The sequence below is a fragment of the Vombatus ursinus genome, unplaced genomic scaffold (assembly GCF_900497805.2).
Source record: "Vombatus ursinus unplaced genomic scaffold, bare-nosed wombat genome assembly UNPS02015098.1, whole genome shotgun sequence".
In the NCBI taxonomy this organism is placed as follows: Eukaryota; Metazoa; Chordata; class Mammalia; order Diprotodontia; family Vombatidae; genus Vombatus; species Vombatus ursinus.
Window position 1 is genome coordinate 844,904 of NW_020954876.1, and position 20,188 is coordinate 865,091.

General features: G+C 44.4%; 1 pseudogene; it reads left to right on the forward strand.

Moving 5' to 3' along the window:
- The first annotated feature begins 8,152 nt into the window (after positions 1–8,152).
- The window catches only part of LOC114031192, a 76,621-nt pseudogene continuing 64,585 nt past the window's right edge, over positions 8,153–20,188 (forward strand).

Consider the following 20,188-nt stretch of genomic DNA (forward strand, 5'->3'; position numbering starts at 1 on the left):
TAGATATATTAAACCGTATATCTGGTAGATGTCTTAAACAAAAACATGTTCAGAACTTGAACTCATTCTCTTTCCTCTCAAGCCCTTCCATCATCCAGATTTTCCTATAACTATGGAGGGCACCACCATCCTCCCAGTCTTCCAGGCTCACAATCGAGGGGTAATCCTTAACTTCTCTCTCTCCCCCTTCCCATATCCAATCTGTGGCCAAGTCCTGTAGATTCTGTTTGTAACATGTCTCCTCCCTCTTTTTCCCTGACACTGCCACCATTCTGGTACAGGCCCTCAACACTTCATACCTGGGCTACTGCAATAGCCAGCTGGTGGGTCCACCTGCTTCAAGTCTGTCCCTACTCTAATCCATCCTCCACTTAGCTGTCAGAATGATCTTCCTGAAGTGTAGATTTGACCCTATCAGCACCCCCACCCCAACGCCAATTCAGTAGCCTAATCCCTGTGACCTACAGGTTCAAATATAAAATCCTGTTTGGTGTTCAAAACCCTTTATAACCTAGCCCCTTCCAACCTTCCCAGTCTTCTTCAATCCTACTCCCCACTCCTCCATACTTTGCTATCTAGTGACAGTTTTCACTTGCACAAGACACTCCTTTGGCTCCAGGCACTTTCTCTGGCTGTCCTTCATGCCCTGAACACTCTCCCTCCTCATCTCTGCCTCCTGGATCCCCTGACTTTCCTTAGCTCCAGCTGGTCTTACTTTCTTCAAGAAGCCTTTACCAGACTTCCTTAATTTCAGTGCCTTCTTTCTGTCGATTATATCCAACTTGTCCCATCTGCGGCTTGGATGTACATAGTTGTATACATGTTTTTCCCCCATTAAACTGTGAGCTCCTTGAGAGCAGGGACTTTTACCTCTGTCTGTATCCCCAGCACTTAGCCCAGTGCCTGACAAATAGAAGGTGCTTAATAAATGCTTGTTGACTGCCTGGTCTTCTTCTAATTGTGTAGGGTAGAAGGCTGAAGTCAGTTGAATAGGAGACCTAGTTCTTCCTCCTTGACTGGCCCCCATCTTGATCCCAGCTCTTTCCTCAGGACTGTGACTTTCTCTTTAATCACTGACCCTCAGGGATAGGTTTCCCTTTAAACCTGCTGGGGGAGGAACAGCGGAACAGGAGAAAATGCCTGAGGCACCACTTGTCTATCTGGACAAGCTCCGCAAAGCTGCTAGTCTTACATGTATCTGAGGACAGTGGGGGGTCTTGCACAGGCCTAGAATACCTCAGATGCCATCTCCACATGGAAAACACGAAGGAGAAAACAGTATCTCTTCTAGGAGAACTGGGCTGCTGTCTAAAGGGAGGGCCTTGGACAGACAGTAGGTCATGATAAGAGACGTTCTGTAATTGGTTATGACCAGCTAACCCCATGATGGAGAGGGGGCTCCTGGACTAACCAGAGTCATTCAGCAAGTCCTGTCAGGATCAACCTGCTCCTGTCTTGGAAGAGCAACCTTCTCCAGAGAGACATGAAGAGGGTAGAGCCTCCGCTCAGTGTCCTGATGACCTGAGGAACAAGAAGCCACTTCTGAGAGTGCTGGTGGTGACTGAGACGCAGGCTCCTCTGGCTTTCATGCCACACATGGACACGAAGTCCTAGGGATCAGTGCTACGGAAGAACTGAGCTGTGCGGAGCCCCATGCCTTCACCCACCTAGAAACTGAGGCAGCATAGGTAAGGGCAGTTATGTCCCCATGGTGGTGGGGACAACGTTTGTATGTTTGTCTTTGGTCTTTGAGGTCAACAAACCTTTGCTGCAACTTAAGTGATGTTAAGTGTTTAAATGGAAATGAGAAAGCCAGTCACTGGCTCCCAACAGGGAGACAGCCCATGGCAGAGACTCTCCTGACCCTTTTTGGGTGCCTGAAAACCCTGAGGGGGAAATGTAGGAGGCCTGGTCCTGAGAGAATGGGGCCAATCAGCCATCTTCAATAAGTATTATTTTCAATTCACTTGTACTTCTCAGCTTTTGGTGAACTATAAAAACAGAAATTCATCAAATCTCTTTGGTTCCTTTCTGGCCTCCAATCATAAGGTCCCAGCAATTAGAAAGAGAATTTATTTCTTTCTCGGGTAAATATATATATATATATATATATATATATATATATATATATATATATAAAATAGTATAAAATCTCCTCTCTCATGATGTTCTACAGCCCATCATTCCCTCCCTTCCCAGACACATTTAACCCCCAAGAGAATACCTAAAACAGTACAGCAATGAATGATAAATAAGCAGTTAGACAAGTAGACAAGCCAGGTTAAACAAGCTCCTAAAGGGAAAGCACCCGGCGTTGTGCCAACAGAGGGAATGAGTTGGGTGCATGCAGTGACAAGGCACAGCATTGGTCATTTTTGTTTTCCACAATAGGGACAGCTATAGCTGCTCAGCAACTGCTCCATGTGGCCTGTGCAAAGCTCAGCTATTGGCTCTGTCTTAATGCCTTAGCATTCTCTCTCTCACACACGTACAGTCACCGCAGTGGCAGCAGCATGGCACTAACTCAACTCCTTTTCTCTCAACCCATCCCTTTCTCTCTTACATTCTGACATCATTACCTTCCTGGAGGCTTCTCTTCTCTCTCCCTCAGGAAATGGAGCTGAGGTAGGTCTTCCACCAGGTGGCTAGGTGGTACAATGGATAGAGTGCTGGGCCTGGAGTCAAGAAGGTTCCATCTTCCTGAGTTCAAATCTGGCCTCACACACTTACTATTTGGGTGACTCTGATCAAGTCACTTCACCCCATTTGCCTCAATTTCCTCATCTGTTAAATGAGCTGGAGAAGGAAATGCAAACCACTCCAGTATCTTTGCCAAGAAAACCCCAGAACATGAAGAGTTGGATGTGACTGAACAACAACAACAAAGTCTTCCACTGGTTCGGTAGAGAAACATCGGGGAATTCCTATCTGCCAGCAGACATAGGTCTCCTCTAATATCCATTTAGTAAGTATTGCCTTCATCTATTGGTTCAATTTGACCTCCAGATTAAAATTCATACTCTTTACTCTCTGTTCTTCTTTGGTGCATTAAAAATATTGTAATTACTGAGTTTAGGTGACCTTTTAATATCATTGGAAGAAGTTTCCATATAATGACACACCTCCTCAATACGTGATGGACATATGTGTCTCCCGATTCTATAGATAACAGTGTGTGTGTGTGTGTGTGTGTGTGTACTCCTGAGCTACATGATCCAGAGAGTTTGGGAAAGATCAGATAGGTGATATATGCAGGAAAAAGAAAAGGTTGATTTTTTTTTTTTGGTTTGGTTTGGTTTTTAATAGAGAAAAAAAAAGGATGCTTAAACTGGTACAAAGACCAGTAGCGTAGTTCTTTATACTAGACCAAAGAAAACGATTTCTACATCAATTGATTAGTTAATTAACATTTCTTAAACTCCCTCTAACAGTGTTATTAGTATTAAGAGAAGGGGGTAAACTATTCAAAGTCCTAAGAGTTTTCTACAGATACAGGAGACAATGGTACAGTGTCACACTGAAAAGAAACATAAGAGCTAATTAGCTCAAAATGGACTCAGTTATGTTCTCCCAGAAATACACTTTTGACAGTTCTTCCTTTGGCCTTGATTTAATTTATTTTTTTAATTACTAGGTCATCTAAAGATTCACAATACTGCAAGCCAGTTATTTACATAGACCATAATAAATTTGACAAGGAATAAAAAATAAATTGAGAATAGTCTAAATAAAATCTCTTAAGATTGGAGGATCATAATCATTTCTAAAACTCAATCACACCTTACACATATTCTAGAGTTATTAATTTAAACAATAATAAATATCTGGCAAAATTGTCCACACTCATATTATCCATATTCTGAGTCTGGGAACCCAGACCTTAAGAGGAGGACCTTTATGAGTCACAGACTGAGATATAATGAACAACGATTTTACAAAGAATTAACAGAGGACCTGAATTTAAACTTCCAGCTGTCTTCTAAATCTAACATCTAAATACTTTTTTGTAAGGGTCAGGACACTGTAACAAACAATGGACAATACACATAACTCTGTAATCAGAAGGATAGAAGAGGGCAGGGAACAGGAATGCATCTTCTTGTCCATTTCAACAACAGGCTTCTGGTTCCATGGTCTTGAGCTCATCTTCCCTCAGAAAATCTGGCCTAGACCATTGTCCATAACTTGTCTGGCTTGGTCTGTTCAAAGTCAGAGGCATGCATCCCTGAATAAACATCTCAGTGTCTAACTGAGTGTCAGTTGTCCATAGAACCTTTAGGAGGCCTTCTGCCTTGTTGTTCTGTTTTTTTTCCCCAGATTTTGCAGTTATTTATTTATCTGTTACAGCAGATAAGACTTTCCAGCTTCCTAGACACTTGTGGAGGTTTCCTAAGTAATACTGCTTAAGCCTGCTAATAATACAATTGAGACAATACAGTTGAGTCTAGAAGGAAGCTAGGTGGCACAGATAGAGCACCAGGCCTGGAGTCTGTAAGATTCATCTTTGTGAGTTCAAATCTGGCCTAAGACACTGACTAGCTGTGTGACCTTGGACAAGTCACTTAACCCTGTTTGCCTTAGTTTCCTCGTCTATAAAATGGGCTGGAGAAGGAAATGGCAGATCACTGTAGTATCTTTGCCAAGAAAACCCTAAATTGGGTCATGAAGAGTCAGATACAACTGAACAACACAATTTAGTCAACACAATTTACAAAACCTAATCACATTGGCCTTCCAGTAAATAATTCTTGTGGCAAAAGCCAGTAGAATTCTTATGGAGTTAACCTTATAAATATCAGGGCTAGAGGAAGAACATCAAGTTAAACTACCTATAATAGTTCTGGAAATTTGAAGAGTTGCAGTTTTCACGTACCATTTGCTCGTGCTATCTTTGTCTGAGCCCTATACATTGCTTAGCTAATGCTATCTATAAACTAGCAGAAGTGTTTTCAACAATTTTGAGGAGCTGACTTCATAAAATAAGTCCTCTCTTAATGTTATCAGACACCTCAGAGAAAAACAAATCATGACTAATTCTATGTATGAGTGCCTCGATCCAACCTGAGACCTTATAAACAATTTAAGCCATATACAAAGCCCATGTATTTAGGCGTTTTTATGCATAAACATCTGCAGCTATTCAACTGGACCTGAAAGAGATTTAGCCCTTTGTTCTACCTTTTCCTATTTGCTCGACCATGTTCTCTATTACCTCCAGGACAAAATTTAAAATCTATCTATTAGGGCCAACATTTTTACTTAGCCTTTTGTTATTGTTTTCACTGGCACAATTTATCAGGTTATTAAAAACAATGATAGTTATCAGAAGTCCTTTAAGTATATTTTATATATCCAATGGAAACATCTAGAAGTCAATCACATACATAAACAGTTTAATCTTATTGGTTTTTCTCAAACTGCAGTTTGCTAATCCATTAAAATTAAAGATTTTAGGTTTTTAATATCCCCGTCTTAAGGATGTATTTTATCCACATATCACTCAGAACAGATGTGATGCTTTATGGATATAATCTCATACATGGATATATAACTAATTAAACCAATAAGTAAGCAGATGGCAAGTCTAAGTACTGACTTCCTCTAGCCTCTTAGAGAAGGAAGTTGAAACAAGTAATGGTCAGAAATTCAGAACAATAAAAACGAAAACAATAAGGTCCTGTATACTTTCATCTCATTATAGTAGCTCAGAGATGCTGATTGTAGCAATAAGATTCATTTATAAAAACTTTTTTAGTTTTCTGGCTGTGGGGAGAGAAATATGCTATGAAAGGAGGATGACGAACAAGGTTGTAAAAATATCAAGTCAAGACCCTTCCCTTAGATCTAAGACTAAAGTTAGAGAGTGACTTATAAGTATACCAGAAAAAAACTCTAGCTCTGTCAAGTATCAGGTATAAGACACAGATACCTTTTCGGAACAATCATGCAAAAAAGTTCTACGTTATTCATAGGGTATCATAGCCAGGCTCAGAATCAACAAGATGAGAAACTTGCCCGTTCAGAAAGAAAATAGCAGAATGGGAAAACTGAGTTTAGAGAATCCTGCCATTTCAGTCATAAGGCTGTTTTCTCAATCTTACCAAACATTTATATCTACCCATAGTGATTTCCAGAAGACAGTCTCTGAGCATCTCTTGGCTTTTCCCTCAAATGGTGGAGTGGAGTATCAACTTAACAATCAAATAATTATACTTGAATTTAAAAATCAGAACAAATCAAAACACCATCCCAAAATATTCCATTTTACCAGCAAATTTCACTGCTTACAATTTAGAGTAAGATATACTCATTTAAAAAAAACAAAACTGGCTACTATTACATTTAAACCCCTAAAGTAGAAATAATATCTTTTAAACAGAGGACCATTGGCTAATGCTAAGTTGACTCAATGATATTACTTCAATATGTAATACTCTAAATGCAGTTTCAAAATTTTCACAATCACTAGTCAGACAATACATGAATCATTTCTGTATTGTAAGTAAACTTAAAATCATCTCCTACCGTGGCTATGAGTGTATTGAGCGAGGGATTTGTACCTGAGTGAGGTAATTGTTTCTGTTCTCAGGATGGAATTCATAAAATACTTACATGCTTTTTCCAAGTAGCTCCCTTTTTCTCCCCATATTGATCTTACCTGCATCAAAAAATTCAGAGTTTAGCAATGTCCCATTGACAGTGAGACTTCCTAAGGTAACAAGTCAACTTTGCCCAACCAGAGCTTATGTATTTGAATATGAAAGATGACCTTAACCAGAAAGGCACTCTGCCAACGACTTGTGGGAGTAACAGTTAAAATAACAGCATTTCCTGTACAACGGCTTCCCAGAATTATAATCCAAGGAATTACAGGCATAATACTAACAGAAAACAATACAGATTTAAAACACAGACCCAAAACAAAACTTTTTGCTAGTCGGATGACATTAATCCAGTTGAATGAACTTCTGAATTTACCTTACACGGAAAAATCATTTCACGTACCAATTTCGCATTCTGTCCTCGTTGCGCTCAGAGTAATTAAAATCAAAATGAACTCTGTGGGGAAACAAGCATTTTCCCAAATAAGCATGGAAGCGCACCCTCTTATACCCTGGATGAGAACTAAACATCCCTCAACCGTTTCTGCAACACTCCACCAGTCCCTAGCGTCTCTCTTCACCTACGCTAGCTATTCTGACAGCGGACAGAAAGGTGGACGTCTCCACTGTCCCGGTCCGGATGAAAATCACCAATGGTCCACCCTCCGCCGCTGGACAGCAGCCTCTCACGGTGGGCGGCACCCTCGCCCCCGGCCAGCTAACACCAACCTGATCTTTACACCCCGGCTCCCCGGCCCAGCTCTAATTGAGTGACAGCAGCCAGCGGGGGGGGGGGGCCCTCCGCAGTCACGGGGTCGGGCTGGGGGCGCCCGTGGACGGCTCAGGTGACACGCCAGAGGCAGACGGAGGGCAGGGCTGGCGCTCCGAGAGGCGTGGAGGGGATCGCGATCCCCACGAGCCCACCCCGTCACCGCTGGGCAAGCAGGGAGGGCGGATGGAGAGGGCTGGGGCACACCGGGAGGACAGAGACGAGGGGCCGGAGGAGGAGGGGGAGAGGGATGGCATTCCGCGGACGGTCATCCAGGGACGGCGAAGGGAACGGGGAAGCATCTGCAAAGCACCTACTGTGTGCCCAGGGCTTTTGACAAGCCCCGCTGGAGCCTCCCAACAGCCCCGGGAGGGGGCGCTCTTATGGTCCTCAGAAAGAGGAATGAAAGCTGAAAAAAGCAATTCGGGGGATTTAGTCTATATTAGATGCTTTGAAAAATGAGCGCCGGGCCTGGCGACGCACTGTCCAGGTTTCAAACCAAACCCTCTTTCTTGCGGGGGGGGGGAGAAACAAAACAAACCCGTCCTTCCTACCGCGCATGCGCACGAAGGCTTTGCCGGCCAGGGCCATGGTTACCAAGGAAACCCGGGGGCGGGGCCCCGGAGGGGGCGGTCCGAAGGCGTGTCCCCAGATCGGGACCGCTCCACGGTGAGCGAGAGCCGGAGGACTGGAGGAGGCCGCGCTGGCGGCCTTTCTCCCCTCCACCTCCCTTCCTCCGGCGCCTGCGGCCGCCCGGGCTCCGCTCCGTCCTCCGCTCCGTCCTCCGCTCCGTCCTCCGCTCCGTCCTCCGCTCCGTCCTCCGCTGTCCCCAAGGCCAGGGTCCGAGACCCGCCTCCCTGCTTCCCGGGCCGGGGTGAGTGCTAGCTGGGAAGGGCGGGGTACCTCTAGTGGAGGGGGGAGGGGAAAATTGGTTTCCGACGCTCATTGGTCAGCACCGTGGGTAGGAGGGTCGCTGGAGCGGCCAATCGCATGCTCCGTGGATGACTTGCTCCCGCCCCCCGGGGAATTCTAGCCTCTCTTTGTCCCGGGGCCAGACTTACCCTGCGAGCAGAGGCGGGTCGCCCCTCCCACCCTGGGAGGACCGGGGGCACCGGAAGTTCCGCCTCTGCCCCTCTGCTGGGGGGAGCGCTGGGGAGGTTGGGGGTGCTCAGCAGCGCCCTCTGCAGGCCTGTGGGCTCTGCGCATGCTCTTGATGCTTGGCCCTGCTGTAGAGGCGAGGCTGTGGGCAGTGGTGTAGCCAGCTGGGGAGGGGAGTGCGTGAGCCAAGGGTGGTAAGCCCGTGTCTGGGGGACCTGGACCCCACAGCCCCTGCACCCAGAGCTCTGGGTTTGCCCGAGGCACCCGCCCTTTCACCCTCGCACCTGGCCCCACCCCAGGCTGGAGGGGCTTGAGGGGATCAGGCAGTTTTCCTGGTCAGGGGACCAACATCTGTTGTGGTCTAGGGGTGCTGGGAACCCCAGAACGCCTTGAAAGAATTGGAGCACCCAAGCCTTCTTTCAGTCAGAGACAAGGGTTATTGTGTCCCCAGTAGAAGAGGGCGGGATTCCTAGAATCTGCGCATTTGATGAGGGTGTGGGAAGCCTGGATGGGGTTAAGGAGTGGCAGGTAGCCTGGGGTGAGGCCAGGTGCAGGGCCAGAGGGCCACTGGGAAAGGGCACTTAAAAGGATCATTGACTGGGATGGACCCAAACCCCAGAGCTCTGGGCACAGGGGCCTTGGGGTCCATGTCCCACAGACATGGGCTTTTCTTTTAGGGGTCTGGTGAGAATCCCGTAACCCCATCAGTAAGCGGGTACCTGGCAGGCTCAGCTTCTAGCCAGTACTGGCCTTCAACTACCCGCCAGCAGCCCTCAGCTTCCTTTAATGCAATGCAGCCAGAATCATGCTCTGGGTCTTTGCCTAGCTGGTGTTGGGGGGGATGGGATGTGTGCCAGCTATTATTATAGTAATCTAACTAGAGATACTTGGTGAAAACATGTTACCACTTTAGGAGAAGGACTAAATTGTGGCTAGAAGATGAAGTAAATGTGTGATGTGAAAAGGAAAGACCCATGGAGTGGGTGCTGTATGAACTCCTAAGTAAATTTCAAAAGCTACTGGAGACAGCCAGGTGCTCAGTGGGTAGAGCGCTGAGCCTGGATTCAAGATAGACCTGAGTTCAAATTTGGCCTCAGACACTAGCTGTTTGACCCTAGGCAAGTCACTTAACCTCTGTTTACCTTAGTCCACTGAAGAAGGTGTTAAGGATTGTGAAGGGGTTCCTTGAACTTGTCTTTTTGAGTTGCCATATTTTCCAGAAACACTGGACCCAGAGCTTGCAGGAGGCCCTGAAGGTGTCAAGGATGAAGCACCCTACCCCACCCCCACTCCACCCCCCAGCTGACATAGTTTGTTGCTTGCACCCCAAGCTGGATTTCCTGTGTGTCTGTGGGAGGCAGGACAGGCACCAGCCTGGGAAAATGCTTGTGCAACTGGGATCCTTTGTAGATAAAAGCCAGCCCTCCTGTCTTCATAGTCGAGCAGTTCCCAAGGGAAAAGAATGTGGCTTTTTGTCCCCTTGCTCCTCCCCTTCCGGAGGGGTTTTGTCCTTTTCCCATCTATAGGGCACCTTTCCCCCTCCCATGCCATGCCTCTTCCTGGTATCTCCTCCTTCCTTTATCCAAGTGTTATCAATATGCCAACTCCATATGGACTGTGAACTCTGGGTTCCACATGCAAGTTCATTTCTCTTGTAATAAACCTGATTTTCACACAAGTTTCATGTCCTTGTGATTGCCTCTTGATAAAGAAAATGGCAGAAGACTCTAGTATCTTTGCCAAGAAAACACCATAGACATTATCGGCCTGAGATGGTCCATGAAGTTACACAGAGTCAGGCTAAACAATAACAACAAAGTTTCAATCAGTCCAGTATTAATAATCACAATAACTAATATTTATACAGTGTGTCCCCAAGCCTGTTGTTCAAATGCAAAATGTAGCTTGCCAAAAAGACTATTTTATGGAGAACTCACTCAGGCGAGTGCTCACAGAAGAAGCAATACAAGGTCTCTCTGAAGAACTTTGGAATTGATTGTGTGACATGAGAGACCCTGGCACAGGACAGCCCAGCATGGCGTGCCCACCTCAGAGAAGGTGCTGTTCTCTATGAGCAAAGCAGAATTGAAACAGCTCAAGAGACATGCGAGATGCACAACCTTAGACTACTTATGCCCCAGCTGTGGTAGAACGTGCCGAGATTGTATTGGTCTGATCAGCCACAGTCGGGCACACCGAAACCTGAGTCTGACATAATGATGCCATTGTGGTCCTCTTCAGGAACCAAGGACAACATCCTATACCAACCAACAGTTTTAGCTTAAAAGTTCAAAAGCTGTCATTTGCTTAAAACAGTTTTAAACTAAAACTGTACTAAGCTTTGTGGAACACCCTATGTCACTTTGTCATCTCCATTTTACAGAAGAGGAAACTGAGGCTGAGAAAGATTATGGGACTTACCCAAAGTCACTTAGCTAGTAATCAACCAGTAAACATTTATTAGGTGCCTAAAATGTGCCAGGCACTTATATATATATATATATAAAGTTAGCTACCTGCAGGACAAATAGAAATGAATGAATGGAGGAAGGCTCCAGAATTTAGAAGGGTTGGGGAAAGCTTCCTGTGGACAGTGAGATTTTAGTTGGAGCTTAAAGGAAGCCAGGGAGTAGCTGTCACAACTTCACAAAACTTCTGTGAAAACTAGGTTTGTGACAAGAGAAATGGACATGCACATGGAACCCAGGGTTCACAATCCAGACAGAAGTTTGCATATTTATAACAGGAGGGTAAAGGAAGGAGGAGACCCCAGAAATCTCCACCTAAAGGAGTGTGGCATAGGAGGGGGAAAAAGCAGTAAAGGTGGGAAAAGGACAAAACCCCTCTGGAAGGGGAAGAGAAAGGTGATCGCAAAAGCCACATTCTTTTCCCTTGGGAACTGCTAGTCTATGAAGATAGGATGGTTTGCTTATCTACACCAGTCCCAAGCCAAGTGCGGGCTGACTGGCACCTGTCTTGACTCCCAAGGATACATAAGGAAGTCAGCTTGGGGCACAAACAACAAATTATATCAGCTTGGGGGGGGGGGGGGCAGGAGTTGTCCCTGATGCATTCAGGGCCTCCTGCATGCTCTGGGTCCAGTGTTTCTGGAAAATATGGCAACTCAGAAAGACAAGTTCAAGGATCCCCTTAACAGTTGGAGTGGAAGAGGAGAGCATTCCAGGCATGGGGGACAGCCTGAGAAAATTCCGGCAGCTGGGAGTCTTGTCTGTGGAACAGCCAGATGGCCAGTGTCACTAGATTGAACAGTGTGCATTGGGGAGTAAGGTCTAAGAAGACTGAAAAGGTAGGAGGCAGCAAAGTGATAGGGAGCCACTGGAATTTATTAGTAGGGGGATGACACGGTCAGACCTGTGCTTTAGAAAAATCACTTCAGCGGCTGAATGGAGAATGAATTGGAGTGGGGAGGGACTTGAGGCAAGCGGGCCCCCAGGCAGCTATTGCAATAGACCAGGAATGAGGTGATGAGGGTCTGCAACAGGGTGGGGACAGTGTCAGAGGAGAGAAGGAGGTGTATTGGAGAGATGTTGTGAAGGTTAAACCAACAGGCCTGGCACCATTTTGGATATGAGGGTGGTGAGAAAGAGCGAAAAGTCCAAGATGATTCTTAGGTTGTGAGCCTGAGGAACTGGGAGCATGGTGTTGCCCTCAACAGCAATAGGGAAATTGGGAAGGGGAGGAGAGTTTGGAGGGAAAGATAATGAGTTCCATTCTGGACATACTGAGTTTTAGATGTCTACTGGACATCCAATTCAAGATGTCTGAAATGTAGTTGGAGATGTGAGATTGGAGAGCAGGAGAGAGATTGGAACAGGAAAGTTAAATTTGAAAATTATCAGCATAGAGATGATAAATTAAATCCATGGGTGCTGGTAATCGTTGCTGTCCTTCATACTTAAAGAGGACCAAAATGACATCAGTATGTTGGGGTCCAGGTACAGTGTGTCTAACTGGCTGATCAGACGCAGAAGGCTTTACCATAGGCCAGGCACAATAAGTCCATATGAACATTTGGAGTGGAGCTCAGATACGTAGGCCAAATCCCAATGCTGCTTCAGTCCAATGAAAAGATGACCCAATGGCTTGGGCCGCCTGTGTGCAGGGTTGTGACTGTAGTTTCCAGTGTATCTGCACCTGCTGCTTCGTCACTTGCCCATCACCATAGGACTTTGAGCTAGGTAAAAATGATGAAATGGTATGGGTGATGTCTTTTGACTTGTGCGTAAATTGAATTTAAGTGAGACAGAGTTGTGCAAAGTCGTTGGCCTCACTCTCTCTTCCAGAGTCATCAAAGTCCGGTGGCAAGACAAAATTCGAGACAACAGGCAATGACTCTGGACTCAATGGATGACCTTGGCGTCTTCAATGTCAAACCAAGCTCTAAGTGCTCCACAGTGCCAGCTTCTGCCCCCTTTGTGGCCTGTTGAAACAAATTGTTCACATCTGCCTATTCCACCAGGGATATCTTCACATGCTTGGGGTAGACACCCCACCAACTCATTGAAGAGTTTGAGACCCCTCGGTTACCCTTAACCTGATTTAGCCCGTCTACCAAAACAGTTTGCTGGGTTATAGCTTCTCACCATAGGTGAGCGTTGGGTGGCAGGTGGACACCAAGAGGTACTAGTCTTTGCTGAATGTCCATACTGCCCAAGGACGCTGATGAGATCACCAAGTGAAGTAGTAGTGTACAGGGAAAAGAGAAGAGGTCCCAGGACAGATGGAACACCTTGTGGAATGCCTATGGGGAGAGGACATAATCTGGAAGAGGATCCAGCAAAGGAGACAGAGAAGAAGCAGTCAGAGAGGAAGAGAACCAGGAGAGAGTGGTATCTCAAAAACTTAGAGTGAAAAGAGTAACAAGTATCCTGAGGTAAGACATCTTCTGGATTCCAGATGCCACCTAGCTGCCTGCTTTAGAAAGACATTGCAAAGGAGTGTGTGTCCAGTTCTAATAACTATTGATGGAGAGTCATTGATCGATTTTCCCTAATTACAAATTAAAATTTGGAATGTGATATGCATTGGATTATAAGATAGATGTGGATCTTCAGTGTGTTTGTGAGGACTTAAGAGTAAAGTATGTGTTTGTATCATAGCAAAACTGAAAATTTTAAATAAACAGTAATTACAGGAATATAAAATACCCAAAATAACAGAACACAGAGGTTGCAAACAACACAATTTCAGAAAATAAAAGTGAACAAATTGCTAATGAACTACAAAAGGAGGAAAAATCCTGTCTACGCTTTGCTGCTAGTATGAAAAAGTAGATCAGTTGAACAAACTAGACAAGGAAGAAGCAGAAACAGTTGTTCAGCTACTCAACCCATTGCTCACTGCCCACAAGAACATAAAATACCCGTTTGACAAGACCTTTGAGGAAAACTGGAAAGCAGTTTGGGCAGAAACTTTTTTTTCAAACAACATTTGACGCTGTATACCACAATACTTTCTATATGGTTATATGACCTGAATATAACAGGTCCAACAGCAGACAAATATGAAGATAACTAGATTGGATACCTCCCACAGTTAAGGCTCAGGGAAGAAATTCTCAACCAAACAAGAAATAAAAATGATTACGGATAATTTTCATTTCATAAAACTCAAAACCTAAAAAACAAAGTCAGCTAGTTTAAGAAGGAAAAGTCAGTTGTAGAACAAAAGCATTTGCCTTGAATAAGAATGTGATTTCTAAGTCATGTTGGACATTTACAGAAATGTATAAGACCATGGTCATTCTTTCCCCAGTAGATAAGTGCCCAAGGGATATGAACACACAGTTCTCAAAAAGAATCACGAATTATTTGCAACCATATGAAAAGTTGCTCCAAATCATTAACAATAAGAAAAATGGAAATCAGAATAACTCTGAGGTTTCACCTGTGTAATGGAAATTATTTGCATCATATTTTGGATTCATTTCTATCTCTTGTTTGTTAAACCCAGCAAAATGGCAAAGATATAAGAAGATGGAAATAGTGTTGAACAAGCCACCGAAAGGCAAGCACACTAATACAGTGTTGGGGGAGCTTTCAGTCATTGGTCCACCTATTCTGCAGAGCCCTTGGTAATTAAGCTTTGAAAAGTGACTAATATGTCCATGTTATTGATTCTTCAATAAGCATTTATTAAGCACCTACTATGTGTCAGGCATTGTGCTAAGCACTGGGGATACAAAAAGAGGCCAACTTCTGTTCCTGCCCTCAAGGAGCTAACAATCTAACATGTAAACAAACGCCAACAAAGCTAGCTATACTTAAGATAAATAGGAGATAATTAACCGAGGGAAGGCCCTGCAATTAAGAAGGGTTGCGGAAGGCTTCCCTTTAGGAGATGGGATTTTAGTTAAGACTTAAAGGAAGCCAGGGAGGCCAGCAGTTGGGGTGGAGGAGGAAAAGCATCCCAGGCTTCGGAACAACCAGGGGACAGAGAGATGGAGGGTCTTGTTCATGGAACAGCCAGGAGGTCGTTGTCACTAGATCCAAGAGTATGTGTCAGGGAGTAAGGGGTAAGAAGACTGGAAAGGTTGGAGGGAGATAGATTGTGAAGGGCTTGGAATGCTGCATTTTGTATTTGATCCTGGAGGCAATAGGAAGCCACAGGAGTTCACTGAGTGGGGGTGGAGATGACACGATGGAACCTGTGTTTTAGGAAAATCACTTTGGTGGCTGAGTGGAGGATGGACTAGAGTTGGGGGGCTGGCCACGCTACTGCAATGGCCCAAGAATGAAGTGATGAGGGCCCACGATAGGGCGGGGACAGTGTTAGAGAAGAGAAGGGACACATTGGAGAGATGCTGGAGAGGTGAAATAGATGGGCCTTGGCACCATATTGGATATGGAGGGTGAGAGAGAGTGAGGGGGCCAGAATATGAAGCTCAGAAGTCTAGGCTGTGAACCTAAGGGACTGGGAAGATGGTGTTGTCCTGGACGATACCAGGTTGGGAGAATTTAGGGGGAAATATGAGTTCTATTTTAGACATTGAGTTTAAGATGTCTCCTGAACATACAGTTTGAGATGTCTGAAAGGCATTTGGAGATACTGGAATGGCAGTCAGTAGAGACTGGAGCAGGAAAGATAGAGTTGACAATCATCAGCATAAAGATGTTAATTAAATCCATGGAACCTGATAAAATCACCAGTAAATGTCATATCTTCATCACCTTCAAGTCCCCAGCTAATTGTACCATTGATTATTCCTTTTTGGCCTTCAAGTTCTAACAAATAAACATTGAATGGAACTTTTACTCCTGTGGATACCAGCCATCTTCTCCTGCAACCCTGGACTTCTGCTGTCCTGAATTGTAGACATGAACCCCAAGGAGGTTAAAGACAGAGAGGTCTCATGTACAGCAAAATATTCACAGTAGTGGTTTATATAGTAGCAAAGAACTGGAAACAAAATTGATTCTCACTGATTGAGAAATGGTGAAACAAATTGTTATACATGAACATAATAGAATATGACTGTGCTATAAAATATGAATATAAAGAAATCAGAGAATCATAACAAGATATATAAATTAAGGGGAAAGTGGAGGGAGGGAGGAAAAGAATTTGGAACTCAAAAGTTTAAAAAGTGAATCTTAGGGGCAGCTAGGTGGGGCTGTGGGTAGAGCTCCAGCTCAGACACTTGACACTTACTAGCTGTGTGACTCTGGGCAAGTCACTTAACCCCAATTGCCTCACCAAAAAAAAAAAAAGTGAATGTTAAAAATTGTTTTTATATCTAATTGGGAAAAAAATATATTATTTTTAAAAAAAAGATATATAAACTAAGCAGGCCCAAGAACACAATATGCATAAAGACTGCAAAAGTTTGATAGGAAATTACAAAAACAAAAATTAAATTCTTTGTAATCATCATAACCTAGCTTACCCCCAGGAAAGAGTTGAAAAAATTAATCTCCTTCTCCTCTTCATAGAGGTATAATACTGTGGGTGTGAAATATTGCATATGCTGTCATGTACAATTGATAATGTTCTTTTCTTTTTCCATCTTTGTTACAAGGGATAGTTCATTGGATAGGGTATGAAAAGTATAAAGAAATGAAAGTCATGTACAATCAAAAGATTTCAGTAAAAGATTTCATGACCTTTATGTTCTTGTCATAACCCCCAGTTTAAGAAATGCTGAAGAGATCACCAGTGGAAAAAGTTTGAGAAGTGCTGTTCTAGAGAGGCAGCATAATGAAGTGGGTAGTAAGCTGGCCTGGGTTTAAGGAAGTCCTGGGTTCAAAGTAGTGAGGTAGAGCAGTGGACAGAATGCTGGACCTGGAGTCAAGAAGACCTGAGTTCAAATCTGGCCTCAGAAACTTCCTAGATGTGTGACCCTGGGCAAGTCACTTCACCTCTGACTGCTTTAATTTCCCCAACTGTAAAATGGGGTAATAATAGCACCTGCCTCCCAGGGTTGTTGTGAGGATCAAATGGGATCACATTTGTAAAGTGCATAGCATGGTACCTGACACTCGTAGGTGCTTCATAAATACTTATTTCCTTCCTATCTTCAAGTCTGACCTTTGATACATCTTGTGTGACTCTGGGCAAGTCACAGGACTTCTCAGTGCCCCCACACAACTCTCTAAGACTGTAAATTCCACATTATTTAATCAATCAAACTCTGCTCTAGTAACCTTGAGGTTTCCTTTTTTGGGAGACCAATCAACCAATAATCAATCAATAGACATTAAGCACCTACTCTGTGCCAGGCACTGTATTGAGCACTGGAGGTCCCTATACCAATAAAATCACATGTCCTTTTAACAAAGAAAACCTGTATTTGTGAGTCCAGTCCATCAGGACTCCCAACTGCCCTCCAAAGGCCACATCTCACCTCTATCTATTCACACCAGCCACCCCTGCTGTCCTCCCTGCCCAGAAAGCCATTGCTCATCTATAGTTTTCATAATTCTCATCAACCTTCAAGACTCAGCTGCCTTTTCTGGGAAGGCTGCACAGTCTTATCATTTGTCAATACCACCTACTCCCGCTGCCTCCTCTTTACGTTTCTGTGCATGTTATCTTGGCCGGTGTAATTAATGTAAGCTCTCTAAGAGCAGAGACTCTTGCCTTTTAATGTCTACCTCCGAAGCACCAAACATGGTGCCTTCTACATAATGAGAGCCTTCTTCTGACTTCCCCGAGTGGAGTCTTGTGAGAGGCTTTCCAGTGCCTGGGTCTGGGGGGCCACAGTTTATCTCTCATAGTTCCCCTTTCTCCCCAGCTCTGAAAACGCAGCTCTTCCCCAAGAGAAAGCAACTTCGAAGGGAAGAGAATGGCCCTTATCTACCTGACCACACAGGCCCATCAGGTAAGTGGGCACGTGCTCTTTCCTGAAAGAACATCTCAGTATTTCATAGGTGGTCTTGTGATTATTCTTTTCTTTTATTAATTAATTTGTTTCTAGTTTCCAACATTCACTTCCACAAGATTTTGAGTTCCAAATTTTCTCCCCATCTTTCCCCTCCCCCACCCCAAGAGGGCGAGCATTCTGAATACCCTTTCCCCCAATCTGCCCTCCCTTCTATCTTTCCCCCCCCTTTCTCTTATCCCCTTCCCCTTCTGTTTTCCTGTGGGGCAGGATAGATTTCTATACCTCATTGCCTATATATCTTATTTCCCAGTTGCATGTAAAAACAATTTTTAACATTAATTTTTAAAACTTCGAGTTCCAAATTCTCTCCCTTCCTCCCTCCCTACCCACCCTCATTGAGAAGGCAAGCAATTCGATATAGGTTATACATGTGTAGTCATGCAAAACAGTTCCATAATAGTCATGTTGTAAAAGACTTAACTATATTTCCCTCTACCCTATCCCACTCCCATTTATTCTATTCTCTCCTTTGACCCTGTCCCTCCTTAGAAAAACACTTCCATAGTAGTCATGTTGTGAAAAACTAAGTATATTTCCCTTCATCCTATCCCATCACCCATTTATTTTATTCTTTCTTTTGACCCTGTCCCTCCTTAGAAGTGTTTGCTTCTGATTACCCCCTCCCCCAATCTGCCCTCCCTTCTATCATCCCCCCTCTCTTTTCCCCTTCTCCCCTATTTTCCTGTAGGGTAAGATAGATTTCTATACCCAACTGAGTGTGTGTATTATTTCCTTCTTAAGCCAAATTTGATTTTCTTCAGCGAGCTTTCAGACCTGCTTTTCCCTTTGGCCAATTCTGCTTTTTAAGGCATTCTCTCATACTCGCTAACTGTGTGACTTTGGGCAAGTCACTTAACCCCAATTGCCTTACACACACACACACACACACACACACACACACACACACACACGCACGCACACACACACACGCACACACACACAAAAGAAAGAAATGATGAGCTCATTAGTCTTAGGAAAACATGGAAAGACCTGTGCGAAATAATGAAGAGTGAAATTAGCAGAACCAAGGCATTCTCGCCTCATTGGCTTTTTGGACCTCTTTTGCCATTTGGGTTAGTTTATTTTTTAAGGTGTTATTTTCTTCAGTATTTTTTTGGGTCTCCTTTAACAATCTGTTGACTTTTTTTTGCATGATTTTCTGGCATCACTCTCATTTCTCTTCCCAATTTTTCCTCTGCTTCTCTTACTTGCTTTTCAAAATCCTTTTTGAGCTCTTCCATTGCCTGAGACCAATTTATATTTTTCTTAGAGGCTTTGGACATAGGAGCTTTGACTTTGTTGTCTTCTTCTGTTTTATGTTTTGATTTTCTTTGTCACCAAAGTAAGATTCTATAGTCTGAGTTTTTTCGCACTGTTTGTTCATGTTCCCAACCAATTACTTGACTTTTTAATTCTTTATTAAGGTAGGGATCTGCTTCCAGTGTGGAGGGTATACTGTCCCAAGCTTCAGGGGTTTTGTACAGCTGTTTTCAGAGATTCCTCTAGGGACCTGTACACTTTCAGTTCTTCCAAGGTAGTATGATCAAGGGTGAGGTGTTTACTCCTTTCCTGGCCTGTGCTCTGGTCTATGAGTGACCACAAGCACTCTCTTCTGTCTTGGAACTGTGAGTAGGATTCCCTCTCCACCACCACAAGCTCCACCGCGCCAGTGCTTTTCCTTGCCCCAGGATTGCCGTCCAGAACTGCAACCCAGATCCAAGCACAGGCAAAGCAAGAGAATCCTGCCTCAACCCCAGCAAAGAGATCCCTGCAATCCCCCTCTGGTCAGCCGCTCGATCCCCCACCATCTGTGGGCCGAGATCTCCAGAAGCAGTTGCTGCCGCCACCCTTGAGCTGCACCAGGGCTGTACTGTGCTCCTCTCTCACCCAGGTCCGACAGACCTTTCCTACTGACCTTCTAAATTGTCTTTGGCTTTTGTGGGTTAAGGAGTCTGGAAACCGCCCCTGCTGCCTGTGATTCAGTCCCCTGGAGCCTGATCCAGGTTTACTGGGGCCCCGTCTTTGCCGGCCCAGCCCGTGCTAAATTACGCTCCTCTCCCAGCCCGATAACAGATCTTTCCCATCAACCATCCAGGTTGTCTTGGGTTAGAAATTTATTTCACTCTGTCTTTTTATGCGTTCTGCTGCTCTAGAATTTGTTTAGAGTCATTTTTTACTAGTATTTGGAGGGGTTTGGGGGAGAGCTCAAGGAAGTCACTGCTTTCCCTCCATCATCTTGGCTCTGCCTCCTCCCCTGTGCTTATTCTTTTTCATGTAATTTTGAATTGTTTCTGTGATGGTCTTTGACCCACTCAT